The following is a 14,904-nucleotide window of genomic DNA, read 5'->3' as shown; positions in this document are numbered from 1 at the left end:
GGTCCCTTCCAACCTCTACAGCTCTGTGATTCTGTATGATTCTGTTTTATGGCAACTCCACAAATTATCTCCATTAGCTGAGTTGCTGTTACTATCCTTATGCATGTCCTAAGTATGCCTCCATTTGTAAATACAGTATTGTAGCTAAAATGTAAGTGAAACATGCTTCATATCATATTCAAGACAAACTAAGAATGCAAATATAGTCAGTTACAGAAGCTCATTTAGTGGGGCGGGATTTTATTAAACTGCCTGGACTCCTTTCTATGCAGTCATTTGCCTGTGCCTATGAAACTAAAGCTTTCTGCTGCTGCATTCTTTTAGAAAGCTTTTATCTGCATGTCTATGCACTAAGACATCTGTGAACTACATGAGGAATTCAAGAGTCACATCTTCCCAACTGTGCTCATTTTCTAACTCTTTCCCTGAAAGAGAAAAGAACAGAAGCATTTGTGAGTCAAGTTTCCAGGAAAAGTATTTTGGGCAACTAGTAACATAGATGTGTTTGTCTGTATCTCAGATAGCTTTAATAGTAATTAATTACATGAAATAAAGCAAACACTAACAACAAATGTGAGAATGAGAAGCGTGAGTCCCCTCAGGGTCTGAGCATTTTAGGTCTTGTTATGCTTTGTTTATTATTATTATTTGCTCGTGAAATTGGGAACTTTTCACTGGGAAGTAGCAGTTGCCATTCTGAAAAGAATTCCTAAATTGAAAACGATTTCTTTCAAACTGATTTCATTTCATTGAAGAAATTAGAACTCTTCCCTCATTTGTCTGGTAGATAATTAAGTGTTGCTTTTACTCAGAATGTCAGATGCGTGTTTCAGTATGTTCAGCTGAGGACTGGTAGGATTTTGCATCCCCACAGATTGACGCTAGGAAGAACAATGAGACCCAAATCACCCTGAGGTATAGTGGACATTATTCTTGGCTTCCAATAACCTTAATTCCTATCCTGAATTTAGCCTATTTTTTCCAAAATGAAGACTATGCCGTTTTGAACCAAGGTCCTTTAGACTGCTTCAGTTATTATTTTGCTAGTTTTTACATAATTTCCTCTACTCCTTTTTATTATAATTCTTTTTTCTACTAAACTGTCATAAACTGTCAGTTATTTTATCTTTTTATATGTGAAGTTTGCTACATAAAAATTTAATAAGCAGATTTAAAAAAAAAAAAAATTCAAATGTATATTTTTAAACCAAATATATATATATATATATATTAGCAAGGGAAAATAAATGCACCTGACACTGAAAATTCTGATACAGATGATTGTATACTCAATAACTTTTATACTCACTCTAAATGGAAAGTGATGCTCACACTGCTGAAAAATCTTCCATCAATTGCATAGCCACATGATGGAGAGATTCCATCTTATTTTTTCTTCCTTTGATCTCAAATGTCCATTATATGCTGCATTCCTGTTCTGAACTTGTAATATTGTGATCCCATTAAAACAAATGGGGACTGAGTTTTTTAGTATCGTTCATGCTAGGATCTGATATTCTCAACGTAAGTAGTTTGCTGGTTTGGACTCTGCATCTTCAAAAAGACTATTCTTATGTTTGCATATTCTACCATTGTTATCTGTGCAATCCAGTGCAGCCTCTATGTAAGGTTTCCAACAAAAATTCTGGCCTGGGTAGGATTTCCTAACAGGTTGGTGGTTAGGGAAAGATTTTACCCTGAAGGAAAATAAATACATATGCACATATACATGGTAAATTCTGTTTGTCTTCCAGAAGAAGAATCTTGATCTTCATTAAGATCAAGATTGAAAAGGACCTGATATTACAGATTTTAAATGCTCCTGGACATGTTTTGAACTTCATGCCAGTATCATAGAGTTATGGGTCAAATCATAACAACTAGGAAAGTAAGCTTCCAAGCTTGAATTTACCATAAGAACAAAATGGAGATGAGGAGGAAGAGTAAGTTACATGATTTCTTTGTCTTCTGATAAAGATAAGATTCCTTTTCACCAAATCAGTCTTTTAATGTCTGAATATTGGGAGACATGAATTGGAGATCAAAATGCAAACAGATAATCACATGCAGGAAGACCACTGCAGAAGATTGCTTGACATCTGCAGTCTCCTACATCCGTAAAGAACTGGAACACTGTTGAGAATTTTGGGGAGAGCAGGAGAAGCTGTTGCATTGAAGAACCCAAGGAAAGCGTTAACAGAAAATATGCCTCCTCCCTCCGGAAGCCTTGAGAAGTTGGTGCCTTTGTCATTAAATGTTTTCACATGTATATTTTCTATTTGCCTTGAATTACTGAAATACACTAAGCACATCTCTCCAAGGACCCAAAGCAATCGTGTAATAGGTTCCTGCTAATAGCTTGAAACTGTATAGCAATCTAGTTTTAAAATACAACACAAATCTTTATCTAAAAGCACTAATACCTCACTCCTGTGTTTGCAGAATATGTTTTCACATTTCTTTTTTTCAGTGCCTAGCAGAGAGAGGGTGGGCAGTGGGGAAACAACTACAAGAGAAATGATGCATACTGGGCAAAGAGCCAATTTAAAAAGTCTGTTCTCTCCAGTTTGCTGTCACTTGTCGCAGTTAAACAAAACATGGAATAGAAAAAGAGAAATTGGCTTCAGTGTAAATGTCAACATTCTGATTAAAGCAAACATGAAGCATTCACAACTCTTGACAAAAAAAAAAAAAAATTGAATTATGAAGGGTATGCAAATGAAGCCCTTCGTCTGTATGATTAAGGGTATGTATAAATTTGCATTTTCTGTTTATACTATTGAAGCCAACATAACAAAGCTGGATGCTCAGGAACATGCAAGCATGCCTTCATACAGCTTCAAGCTTTCCAGTAGGTTTGTGTAAGTTGTGTAAATTAGTATGTGGGTGCATCCCCAGGAGTGAGTTGCATAAGTTGGCACAACCTAGTGGTAAACACTCATTTTCAGTGTTTTTTCCCCTCCTATTTGCATAGCTGTTCTGAAGTAGGAAAAAGAAAACAAGATAGTTCTCAGTTTCAAAAGCATATTCCATTTTCAGTATACAAATATGTGAATACTGTCCTCAGTCAATGTCGGTAGCACAAAGTAAACTTATAAAATAGGAAAAAAGTAAGTCATGGAAGTAACTAAGAAAAAAAAGAACCCTCATCACTTGAGAATGCTTTGAATGTGCTATTTTCCAAAAAGGAAATCGAAGAATTATGAAAAATATATTAATTTAAACCTGAGTACGATATGGTTCCACGTTCTCTGTAGCATGTTAGGAACAGGTCTTGGAAATTGACTTGTTTGAAATACGCTTTTGCAAAGCTCTCAGCATGTATTTATGACATAAAAATTTTAAAGCAAGTATAATACATTTGAATTCCATGATTAAAATTAATGGGAAAATGAAAAATAAATGGGCTGCACTGGTCTATTCCTACTATGTGATGTGTTTTACTGGTGTGTTACACTGTGTATGCAATTTGCTTATGAGATATATTTCAGGATACTTCTTTTCTTATTTTCTTTGTTTTTGTTGTTGTTGTTTTGGAGGGGAAGGAGTTGTGTGTTGCATGGTTGGTTTTTTTGTAGTTGTTGTTTGATTTTTTTGTTTGTTTGTTAGTTTTGGAAGAGATGTATTGGTTTGTCTGTGGAAATACATTAATATCTATGTCTTCAGTGATTCCTTCATGATGTAAATACATCAGAGTGCTTCATGAGATGTCAACATTGGATAGTATTTTTACTTACCCAAAGCAGTGTCTATACAATCAAAACACTTAATTCATGTTAGGATTTCTTCAAGACCTCTTCCGTCTCCTTGGAAAATAGTGCATATGGGAGTTTGAGAAGCTTCCTACAGATTTATTTTTTAATATGTGGGTTAAAAAGGAAAAATTAATTATGTTTTAAAACCTGTATAGCAAACAAAAGGATAGATTTGAAAGAAAAAAAAATCTTCAATGGGGAATTAAGGTTCATCTAGGTTGCTAAACACAATATTTGTTTGTACTTTGTCTCCCAAAAGAATACTACAGCCATGTGTCCCGCATAGCACTTAACTAAATATTGTCAACTGTGTAAAGGTGCATGTATTACTTGCAGTGAGATTATTCTTGTGCTCAAATTAAGACTCAATAAGAGGGCTTCTGTGATAAACCACTGCCTTAGTAATGGTTGTAATGAAGTCTGCATTCAGAAATAACCATTAAAATAATGAGTGACACTGTGCACTTTGAGGACATCTGAGCTTGGATTTCTTTATGGTCATTGTAAAGCAGCAACAATAATAATCAGTTAGGCATAGATAATATACTTCTGGTGACATAACTAAGAGAAGAGTCAAACAAATAGATAGAAGAAAACAACAAATAATTGTAAAGCTATTAGTTTGAAACCAAACCAAACATAAATATTCTATCAATGGAAAATAATAATAATAATAATAATAACTTGTAGAATTCAACTAATGCTACAAAGATCAAGATAATAAATGAATACCCTCATCATCCTTCTCTCACCTCCATGAAAAAAAAAGAAGCAGAGTTATATAAACTCTTGGAAAAAGAAGTCAATCAGGAAAAATCAAAGGGGATTATTGAAAAATAAATTTCATCATGTGGAGCTCATAAATTCCTGATTTGCTGACTGGGAGAAGAGCTTCTCGAGAGCAGTTCTGCTGAGAAGGATGTGTAGATTCCAAAGAATGAAAAGCTGATCTCAACCAACAATGAGTGCTTATAGCATGGAAGGCCAGCGCCATCCTGGGCTGCATGAAAAGAGGTGTCGTCAGCAATGAGAGGTTCTTCTTTTCTTCTCTGCCCTTTTGAGGACTCATGAGGAGTACTGCATCCAGGCCTGGGGCCTCCAACATAATGAAGTCATGGAGTGTGTCCAAAAGACTGACACAAATATTATTATTATTATAAATTAATAAAAAGGTTTCTGTATAAGTGATTCAAAGGCAAATAAAGGATTGAAATTATTTTGGTGATACAAAACGTAGTTTTGGCTATTTACCTCCTCATCTTGCACACACATAAACACTTGGAAGTATTTTCTACAAACTTTAGATACACAGAAATTTTTGGTATTTGTCAAGTACAGAGCTCACAGTGTTAGGTACCACCTTAGTATTGTGGACAAGATTCATAACTTCTATAAGTTTCAGAATTGCAGAATGCTTCTGATCTTAATACAAATAGACCCCCACATTTTATACTCACAGACCAAAGGTGAAATCTATTACTTTATTAAAAATCAGTGTGAGAATTATTATTATTATTATTATTATTATTATTACTTAATGCTAATATTTATAGATAGATAGATACATATATGAAGATATGTACATATCTTCTTTCAATGTTGCCTCTCTGGTCTGAGCCTAGATCATGACAGTAAAAGTACAATAAAGAAGTTACCCTCTAGAGTAGAGACCAAAGAAAAGAACATTGATTTAACTTTTTCTATAATGAGACACAGGGAAAGAAACATTTCTGTCAGTGTAAAGGAGTTAATGTAGAAAAAGAATAAACAAAGGCAACTGCAACAGCTGCTCCTGCAAGTGTATGGAAGTAGAGGTTAGCAGAGCCTCCTCTGTCTCTTTCAGCTCATGAGATCCATGTGTGTTTATGTTTAGTCTAAAGCATGCAAAATGTGTGCAAACATCTCCTAGCCAAAATGAAAAATACCCAGCCACATATTTAAGTTCCAATTTGTCTCCAGAAAATGAAGCCCACTATTTTATTACCTGTAATTATCTGTGAATGCCTGTAAATAACAGAGCAATATACCCTTGATTGGATATTAAAGCCATATACTTGAAGCCATCCAGCTGCTCATGTGTAGTGATTAGAATGTTCATCTGTAGGCTAAATGAGCATGTGCATGCACATGCGCACACAGACGTACACAAATATACAACCTAATCCGGTTATTCAAATATTCAGTCCAGGTGAGAGCCAGGTGAGCCATCACAGAAACCACTGTTTTCTTTGCTACTCCACCCTCACACCTCAAATTCAGTGTGCAGGCACAAAGATGATGAAAGGCCTGAGAATCTCCCATATGAGGAAAAACTGAGTAACCTGGGTCTCTTCAGCTTGAGGAAAAGAAGACTGGGGGGGAATCTGACTAATGTTCACAAATTTCTAAAAGGAGGTGGGAGGCAAATAGATGATACCAGGCTCTTCTCAGTGTTGCACAATGTAGGACAAGGAGTAATGGCAAAAAACCTTAACACAGGGAATTCCTTCCTTCCACGAATATGTGGAAGACATTCCTTACTGTAAGGGTAGCAGAGCACTGGAAAAGATTGCCCAGAGGGGTTGTAGAATCTCCTCCTATGGATATTTTCAAGACCCATCTGGGTGCCTACATGTGTGATCCATTGTTGACACCTGCTTTAGGAGAGAAGTAGACTCAATAATCTCTTGAGATCTATTTCAAGCCCTGTGATTTTGTAATTTCAAACTAACTATACATCCCTTTCTTGATACCAAGATGTCCCAACTAAAAGCAGTAATTGCCATTAAAAACTTTTGTGTTAATGAGAGAAAGGTCTACTTTATCTGTGTATGATTTACAACCAACTAATTGCCTGGAGTCAAAATCAGTATAATCAGTAACTTTTTTTTTTTTTTTTCCCCACTTTTTTCCATTTATAAATTGACTTGTCTTTTAAGAGGGAAACTACTGAAATGGTGTTCGACATGTCCAAATCCACAGTAGCAATTGCCATTAATTCCCGTTCTTGTTCATCGTTTTGACACAGACCAAATAGATCATGAAAGATCACAGAATCACAGAATCACCAAGGTTGGAAGACCAAAAAGATCATCCAGTCCCACCATTCACCAATCACCAATAGTACTCACTAAACCATATCCTTCAACACAAAATCCAAACATTCCTTGAACACCTCCACAGCAGGTGACTCCACCACCTCCCTGGGCACCCCATTCCACTGCCTGACCACTCTTTCAGTGAAGTAGTAATTCCTGATGTCCAGCCTGAATCTCCTCTGGAGCAGCTTCAAGCCATTCCCTCTAGTCCTATCACCAGTTACACGAGAGAAGAAGCTGACCCCCAGCTCACTACAACTTCTCTTTAGGAAGTTGTAGAGAGCAATAAGGTCTCCTCTGAGCCTCCTCTTCCCAGACTAAACAATCCCAGCTCCTTCAGCTGCTCCTCATAAGGCCTGTGCTCCAGACCCCTCATCAGCTTTGTTGCCATTCTTTGAAACTGCTCCAGGGCCTCAGTGTCTTTCTTGCAGTGAGGGGCCCAAAACTGGATACAGTACTCAAGGTGCAGCCTCACCAGTCCTCAGAACAGGGGGACAATTACTTCCCTGTTCCTGCTGGCAACTCTGTTTCTGTGCAAACAGGAGAACAGTAGAATGGTTTCTGCTAATCCTGACTAATTTACCTTTTGTACTTATAATTATATTGCCTCTCCTGTTACAGAACATTGTACAAATAAAAGCTGATTAAGCAATTCAATTTCTACTTCCAGGTTAGAGGTTAAACTCAAATATCAGCACTTTTTCACTTTGCTATTATTCAAAATTCCTTCATTCTCATTTTTTAATCCTTTTCTCTTAACAGATGAAAACTGTTAAATTATCATTATACGTATGATTTCTATTAAAGATAAGCTTTGGAGTCCATCTTTATTAATCCCCCAAAAATAACATTCTATTAGGAGAAGAATAGAAGTGTGAAGAGGAGAGTTTATAAACTGAAAGTAGGAACACTAAAAGTTGAGAATTGTTCAGACTGATACAGACTGAAAATAGCAGTACATAGAGAGCTAAATGAACTTTAATAGCAAGCTACATCTTTCATTACAAAGTAATGGGCTGAAATTCCATAATTTATGGAGTCTGAATTTTAGCTTTAGTTTTCATCTAAATTCAAGGATTAGATGTTAACCATGCATTTATTTATAGAATTGCTGAGTGTAGAAATTGGATTTGGAATAGTTTGCAAAACAATCCAAATAGCAATTACATTATACCTAAAATTTCTGTACATGAAGGATAGAAGTAATCATATGAAGGGATTACATAGCTATCTGTATATGAGCCCCTAGAAAACAAGAATGACACACATGAGCGTTAGAACCAATACCGAAGGCAATGTTTCTGTCTGCCAAATGAGATTAAAGTAAAGCTATATAGCCAGTATGGGCAATCAAAGTAATTTTAATGTTACTGCTCCTGAATTTCGTATATCAGTAGGAGAACATTCCACAATTTTATCTACATCAAGGAAGGAACAGAGTGTGAAGAACTGTCCCTGAAGAATGGCCATGAACAAGTTGAAAGCCTATGGTTGGAAGGAAATAAAGTCTTTCCAAATATCTGTGGAAACAGTGGATGAACAGAGGATGCATTATATCTAATCCACACATAACATATTTATCCTAAAGTGAGAGCCGGACACTTATTTCTGCAAAATAAAAGTATAACATGATATCACAGTTTGTTCTCCAAGTAATTATATGTCAATCATTTACCATTATTTCAAAGATTTATGCATTCACTCATTGGACTGACTTGGCATTCCTTTGTTCCTGTATCCAGGTGCGTATCTTGTCTGCATACACACTGCCCCAGAGAGATATTCAGGAGTACAGTAGTTCCTTCACACTCTGCAGTTTCCAAATTAAGGTCAGAATGAAGTTCTAGCATAGTTGAGCAGTTTTGTGTTCTGTACAGTGATATGAGAACTCCAGGGCAAGCATTAGTACACTCCTTGGAGTCTTTTTAGACCTAAAGACAATATTATCCATATCAGAAATAGGTGGACTCTATGTACTGCTCTTATCCTTGACTAACAGATATTTTCCAATTCTAAGTACCTGCACAAACTTATTTTGTCACTTTCTTGCTCTTCTTTTGAATAACTTGAAGTCATACTGTAGTTATACTTGAATAACTTTAGTTATACTGTAGTCATACTTGTAGACTTTAGTTTTACAGTCTGTTGGCTGTATCTATATGTACTTTTAGATTACTTTCAATACTTCAGTATTCTGAACAACAGACAGTGAAACCAGGCATCATGTTATGAAATTAATCATTAAAAGTTTCCATACAGAAAAGACATACTATCTTGCTTGTATTTCATGGAACTTTTTTCTTCAGTCACACTGAAAGATTGGATTTGTTTCTAACGCCTTATTTACTGACAAATATATCTGACAGTATCACAGAGAGACTTATTACTGAAGTATATATGTCCCATGATCTTAAAACTTTTTAACTTGATTTCCTGTTCTATAGCAGAAGTCCAACTTTTTTACTTGACTGGGTGTTACTGAGTGAAGATGAATTGTCTTGGGCTGTATAAAAATATATATATTAACATCAATGTATATGAGCAACAAAACTTATTTAATTCTTTTATATTTTTATTAAAACATAAAAAAAAAAGGAGAGAGCAACAAAAGCATGAAATTTAAGGATTGTTTGATTTTTGTTTTTTTTTTTTATACTAATGAATTAGTCTGTTTCAATGACAATGACAATTCTCAGTAAATTCTCAAGGAGTTTGTCAGAGATTTTTGATGAAATTTTACTCTTCCTGTACTTCATCTTTGAAAATGGTTGCTCACAAATGTACGCACTACCAAAATGTAATGATATGAATAAGGCATTATTATAAAATGAAGAATATGTTTATCTGGTAAGTTAGGGGTCATAAAGTAGCAAAGACTAACTAACTAACTAACTAACTATACTTATAGTTTCACATAGCTGTACAGTTATGTGGGAAGTTAGGAACTTATTCTAAAAATGTATTTGTTAATAATGAAATGCACAATAATTACACTTGAGTGAATTCTTCTTTTATTTATGTTTGTTTATTTATTTACTTAATTTTCCTGTGCATTTTTTTTGCAGAGATATAGGGAGGAATATCAGGATGAGTAAGACCCAAGAAATGATAACCTTTCAGCAGCTGTAAGAGTAACATTATATTCAGAGGGTTAGCCATCAATGTAATACATTATAATTCATTTATAGGTGTTTTTGTTTGTTTGTTTGTTTGTTTGTTTCCTGTGCCTCAAGGAATCAAATAAGCATAGGAAAGAGAGTTACTGTTTATACATGCAACACCTTTCAAAGACTGCACCAATTCCTTTTGTGTTTCGAAGGCTAGGAAGAATCTGCACCTCTGGTTACACCCACGTGCTACCCAAAATGTATATGGCTATCTCACAAAATGAACAATGTCACGTGTTCCTACCACTCTCCCAAAGAGCACGAATTCTGAATTGCACAGATTAATAATGCTACTCTGTTATCTCTAGAACAGTAGACGTCTGTGTTCAGCTGCTGATGACTAAGGCAACACAATCCTATCACACATGGTGAGGTCTTCTGATTTTATGGATGTATTGTATCAACATCAACAATTAAAATGATGCAAGAAAAATGTTGAATACGATTTTTTCCAGTTACATAATTTTTATAATCTTAGTTTATGATCTCAGTTTCTTTATTATTTGATGGAATTTTTAACAAACAAAATATCAGTATGTATTTTTCTGAATCTGAACATTGTTTTCTCCACTTACAGAAACATGTTGATGACTATATTGAATATAGCTTAGTATGTAGGCTGTGGCCACAATCAAAACAGCTACCTAACATGAGAATATGAATATGGAGAAGGCAGATGTGATGTATCTACTGGAAATTCTTTCACCGCTGAAGATTTTGTGGCACAAGGACTTCCTGCTCTACCAATGTTTTCTATTTTTAACAAATTCCTATATTGGCAACTTGTGCAGTTTTCCCTTAACAATATGGAAACTTAACTACATCAAACAAAATGATTGGTAAATCTCATGTCTTATGAAGATGCTTATCTTCTGACTGTGTTTTGAAACTGATTTCCAATAATTTGTAGAGGACTTAGAATGTAAACTCTGCTTCTTGATGCTAATAAAGAGAGAAACTGCCAATGTGAAAATTTGCTCTTGCTCAAGATTTATAGGGCAACTCTGATTCTTAAAACCACTGTCTTTAACACTGCATATAGTAACTGTGAATTTTATTTGTGAGAGCAAAGGATGAGATAGACATTGCATGTTTTGGTACTGTCCACACTTTTCAGAAAGGGAAAATGGAATATTAAAATTAGACACACGGTTCTTCTGCTGGTACAAGCAGATCTCTCTAAGTTGTCAATATTTTATGAACTGGTTTGTCTTATAATTGGGAAAGCTAGTGATTTAAAAGTAAAATGACAGTCAAGCAGCCAGTGTGAGAAATTAGGCAATGTCCACTATATCAGTGATGTGCATAATTTATGAATACTGAATTTCAGCAATGAAAATTAAAAGTCTGATTGTTGTCTTAGGGACTGATTGAACCTATCAGAAATCTTTTCAAATGATAATGGTAGCTTGTGGATCAGATCCTTTTTGTTCAATTAAGTAATTACAACTACATCTACATAAAGTTTCGTAAAGTTTGTTTGTTTGTTTGGTCATTTAATTGGTCAAACATTTTAACTGAATCGAGTCTTGCGAATTCCTAATACCTAGTGAAAACCAATGGAAAAATAACTATAGAAACACACAGAGCCATCAGAGCTACCTGTGAGTTTAAACAGTGGAAAGACAGTCATAGTTTAGGTAGCATTATTTGATCTACAACTAAGGCTAATTACAGAAGGACAGCAAAATATTTAACACAGGTATTTTGTGTTAGCATTGTACTTAAACACAAGCTTAGTTTTGACCATGTGATTACATGCAGTCATGTTTAATGCTTTCACTGGATCAAAGATAGTGGAGAATGACAAACAGACTCATTTTCAGAAGAATAATTATATCTTCCACAACTGATGAAATCTAGTTTAGATAAGAAAATTTTGTTCTACATAAGTATTACTGCAAAAAGACAACTAAATTTGGATGAGGAAAAAAAAAAAAAAGAAAAAAAGAAAAAAAAGTTCTATCTCCATAAACTGAACTTTTCTTGCTTTCAATATGTGTTTCTATGAGTCAATTGTGTTATTGTGTTCAAACATAGAATGCATATGCAGTCTGTTTCCCAAGAAGCATGTATTAATATACATTTAGATCTATCTATCCTGCCAGCTATAGCTATATCTAACCACAATAAAAAAGTTGAGCTCTCTCAAGTGTTATGCCTTTAAGTTAAACTTTATTGAAATAAAATAAGGAAAGAACAATACATTTTGCATTTTTCAGAAGCTAGTGTTCAATAAATACTAAGTTTTGATCGATTGATACGATGTCATATTTGACTAAAGAGGTGGGAATTTTGCTACTGTTGCTTTGTGCTGGCTAGAAGAAGAATGCGCTATTGATTTTATATGTTGGATGGGCTGTCAGCGTACAGTGCATTGTTGATTTTGACTTTTATAGCCAACATGTTTCCTTTAATTGGATCATTTGTAAAAGAGAGGAGGGCACCTGTTCCCTTCTGACAGTGACTGATTACAATCATTTCATGTTTGTCAATATTTGATAAACCCACGGTTACCCAACAACATGGCTGAAAGCAGCATCTTTATGCATTTGCCTATTTCTCCTCTTTCCTGCTTCTGATTTCAGTTTCTGTATAAACAACAAGTTGTACCCAGAAACTCCATCTTTTTCATCTTTCTGAAATAGTTTTCTTGTTTGCTAATTGCTTGCAGAATAGCATAAAGAAAGTAAAGAAAGTTTTTGCTCCAAGTCAGCATCACTGCCTGTATATCTCAGTAACAGAAAAATTCTGGGACACCCATCTCTGACCTTCTTGCTGCTCTCATTCCTGTTTTAGATTATGGGAGCACTTCTGTAACCTTGTGGATGAACTTTCAACTCTAATACACTGGTATGAAAACCAATATGCCTGTACTTTATCATAAGCCTTTGTATTCCTTTCTCTTTTTCCACTTCTTACTTTTATTATTGTTTGTTTTTTTTCTTTCTTTATTCTGGATGCAAATTAACATATCACTACAGAGAGGTCTGGAGCTCAGGGAAGAATAGAGATGTGTGCACAAAGCTTTGTTATAAATTATTTGAAGAGAATTCATGTTGGTATTTTAATTGTGTCTTTGATGCTCAGTTCACAGATGGCTGATAATTTCATCCGATGTACTGAACAGTTCTATATTTTACTCTTGAAAGGGAAGATGTATTCACAAGTCAGGCTCAATCTTTGTTCTCTTCTGCTTAGCAAAGCAAAATCTTTTTCATTTTCACCTATGTTAATTAGGCCTAGTAATGTAAATATGATCCCATCAGGGCAGGCAGGAAAATCTTCAAGGCACAGTGAAGCTGTGAGATAGAGTGAGGACTTCAAGCCACAAACCTCAAATCAACTATCTGAACTTTAATACATCTTCTCCTGGGCATGTTAGAAGTGCCTCCCCTGTGATAAGATATCCACACCTGGGAAGATCCAGAAGAGTCAGAGAGCATCTGTGTTCTTATGCCTCTGGAAATCCGCTTTGCAAACCGAGTACCTGCAGAGCCTGGTCCTGCCTTCTATCCTTTTAAGGAAATATGATGAACATCCTCTGCAAAGGGGACACTGACAGTTGCTGTGGAGTTGCTTTTCCATGCAAGACAGATGTAAAAAAAGCTACGTAAAAACATGCTTAATGGTTTGTATTACGCCTTCCTATATGAAGGAAAATGTCATTTAATAAAATACAAGGACAGTAAAACAGAGGAACTAACTCTCTCCATCTCTCTACCTGCTTTTTCAGAAAAGCATACTCAGTTTTGCCCACTGGTCCAGACAGGACCAAACTCCTTCTACTCTTATGTGTTCCTCAAAGGCCTGAAATAAAATGTAAAACAACAACAACAACAACAACAACAAAAATAAAAATAAAAATAAAAATAAAAATAAAAATAAAAATAAAAATAAAAATAAAAATAAAAATAAAAATAAAAATAATAACCACCCAACCCAGGATATATATAAATAAAAGGAGGGCATAAGTATTTAATTCAGATTTACTTCATCAAAAGAGAGTTCGCCAGAGGATGAGGGAGGTGATTGTCCCACTCTACTCTGGCCTTGTGATGTCCCATCTGGAGTATTGTATCCAACGTAGGTACCACAGCAAAAAAAAGAAAGGAAACTATTAGAGCAGATCCAGAGGAGGGCTGCAAAGAAGATCAGAAGACTGAAGCACCTCACCTGTGAAGAAATGCTAGACAAGAGAAAGCTCCAGGAAGACATTTTTGTGGCATTCCAGTATTCAAAGGGAGCTTGTAAACAAGAGGGAGACCAACTTTTCACATGGGCAAAGAATTACAGGGCAAGTGGGAATTACTTTAAACTAAAAGAGGGGAGGTTTAGGTTAGATGTTAGGAAGAAATTCTTTCTGAGAGGACAGTGAGGCACATGAACATGAGGTTGCCCATTGAAATTGTGGATGCCTCATATCTGGATGCATTAAAAGCCAAATTGAATGGGGAGCTGGGCAGCCTGATCTAGTGGGTGGCAATCCAGCCCAGGCAGGGGGATTGGAAGTGTTTGATCTTTAAGGTTCCTTCCAACCCAAGACATTCAGTGATTCAATAAAAATGGCAGTGGTCAGGTCACCTGGACCATTCTAATCTTAAAAGAATACTTCCAAAATATTCTGCAGTACTTTCCTGTAATTTTCTGTGATGATTAGTCACTAACAGTCATCAATGCTTTCTGAACATTGATGGAGATCCCACAGTGCTTATTAATGCGGTAGGTGGTGCATTTCAGAAAGGGCAACAGCAGTGTGGAAGACAAGCCACATTCCAGACTGCCGTGCAGATTGTTACAAGCGCAGCATGCAGACTCTTATTCATCGCTGACAAAAATGCATAGCTAATGGTGGTTACTGTGTTAAAATTAGTGTTCTGTAGCTGAGAATTTGCTCTATAAAAA

The sequence above is a fragment of the Tetrao urogallus genome, assembly GCF_951394365.1.
Source record: "Tetrao urogallus genome assembly, chromosome: Z".
In the NCBI taxonomy this organism is placed as follows: Eukaryota; Metazoa; Chordata; class Aves; order Galliformes; family Phasianidae; genus Tetrao; species Tetrao urogallus.
The sequence above is the reverse complement of the archived record's forward strand: the minus strand, read 5'-3'. Positions refer to the sequence as shown.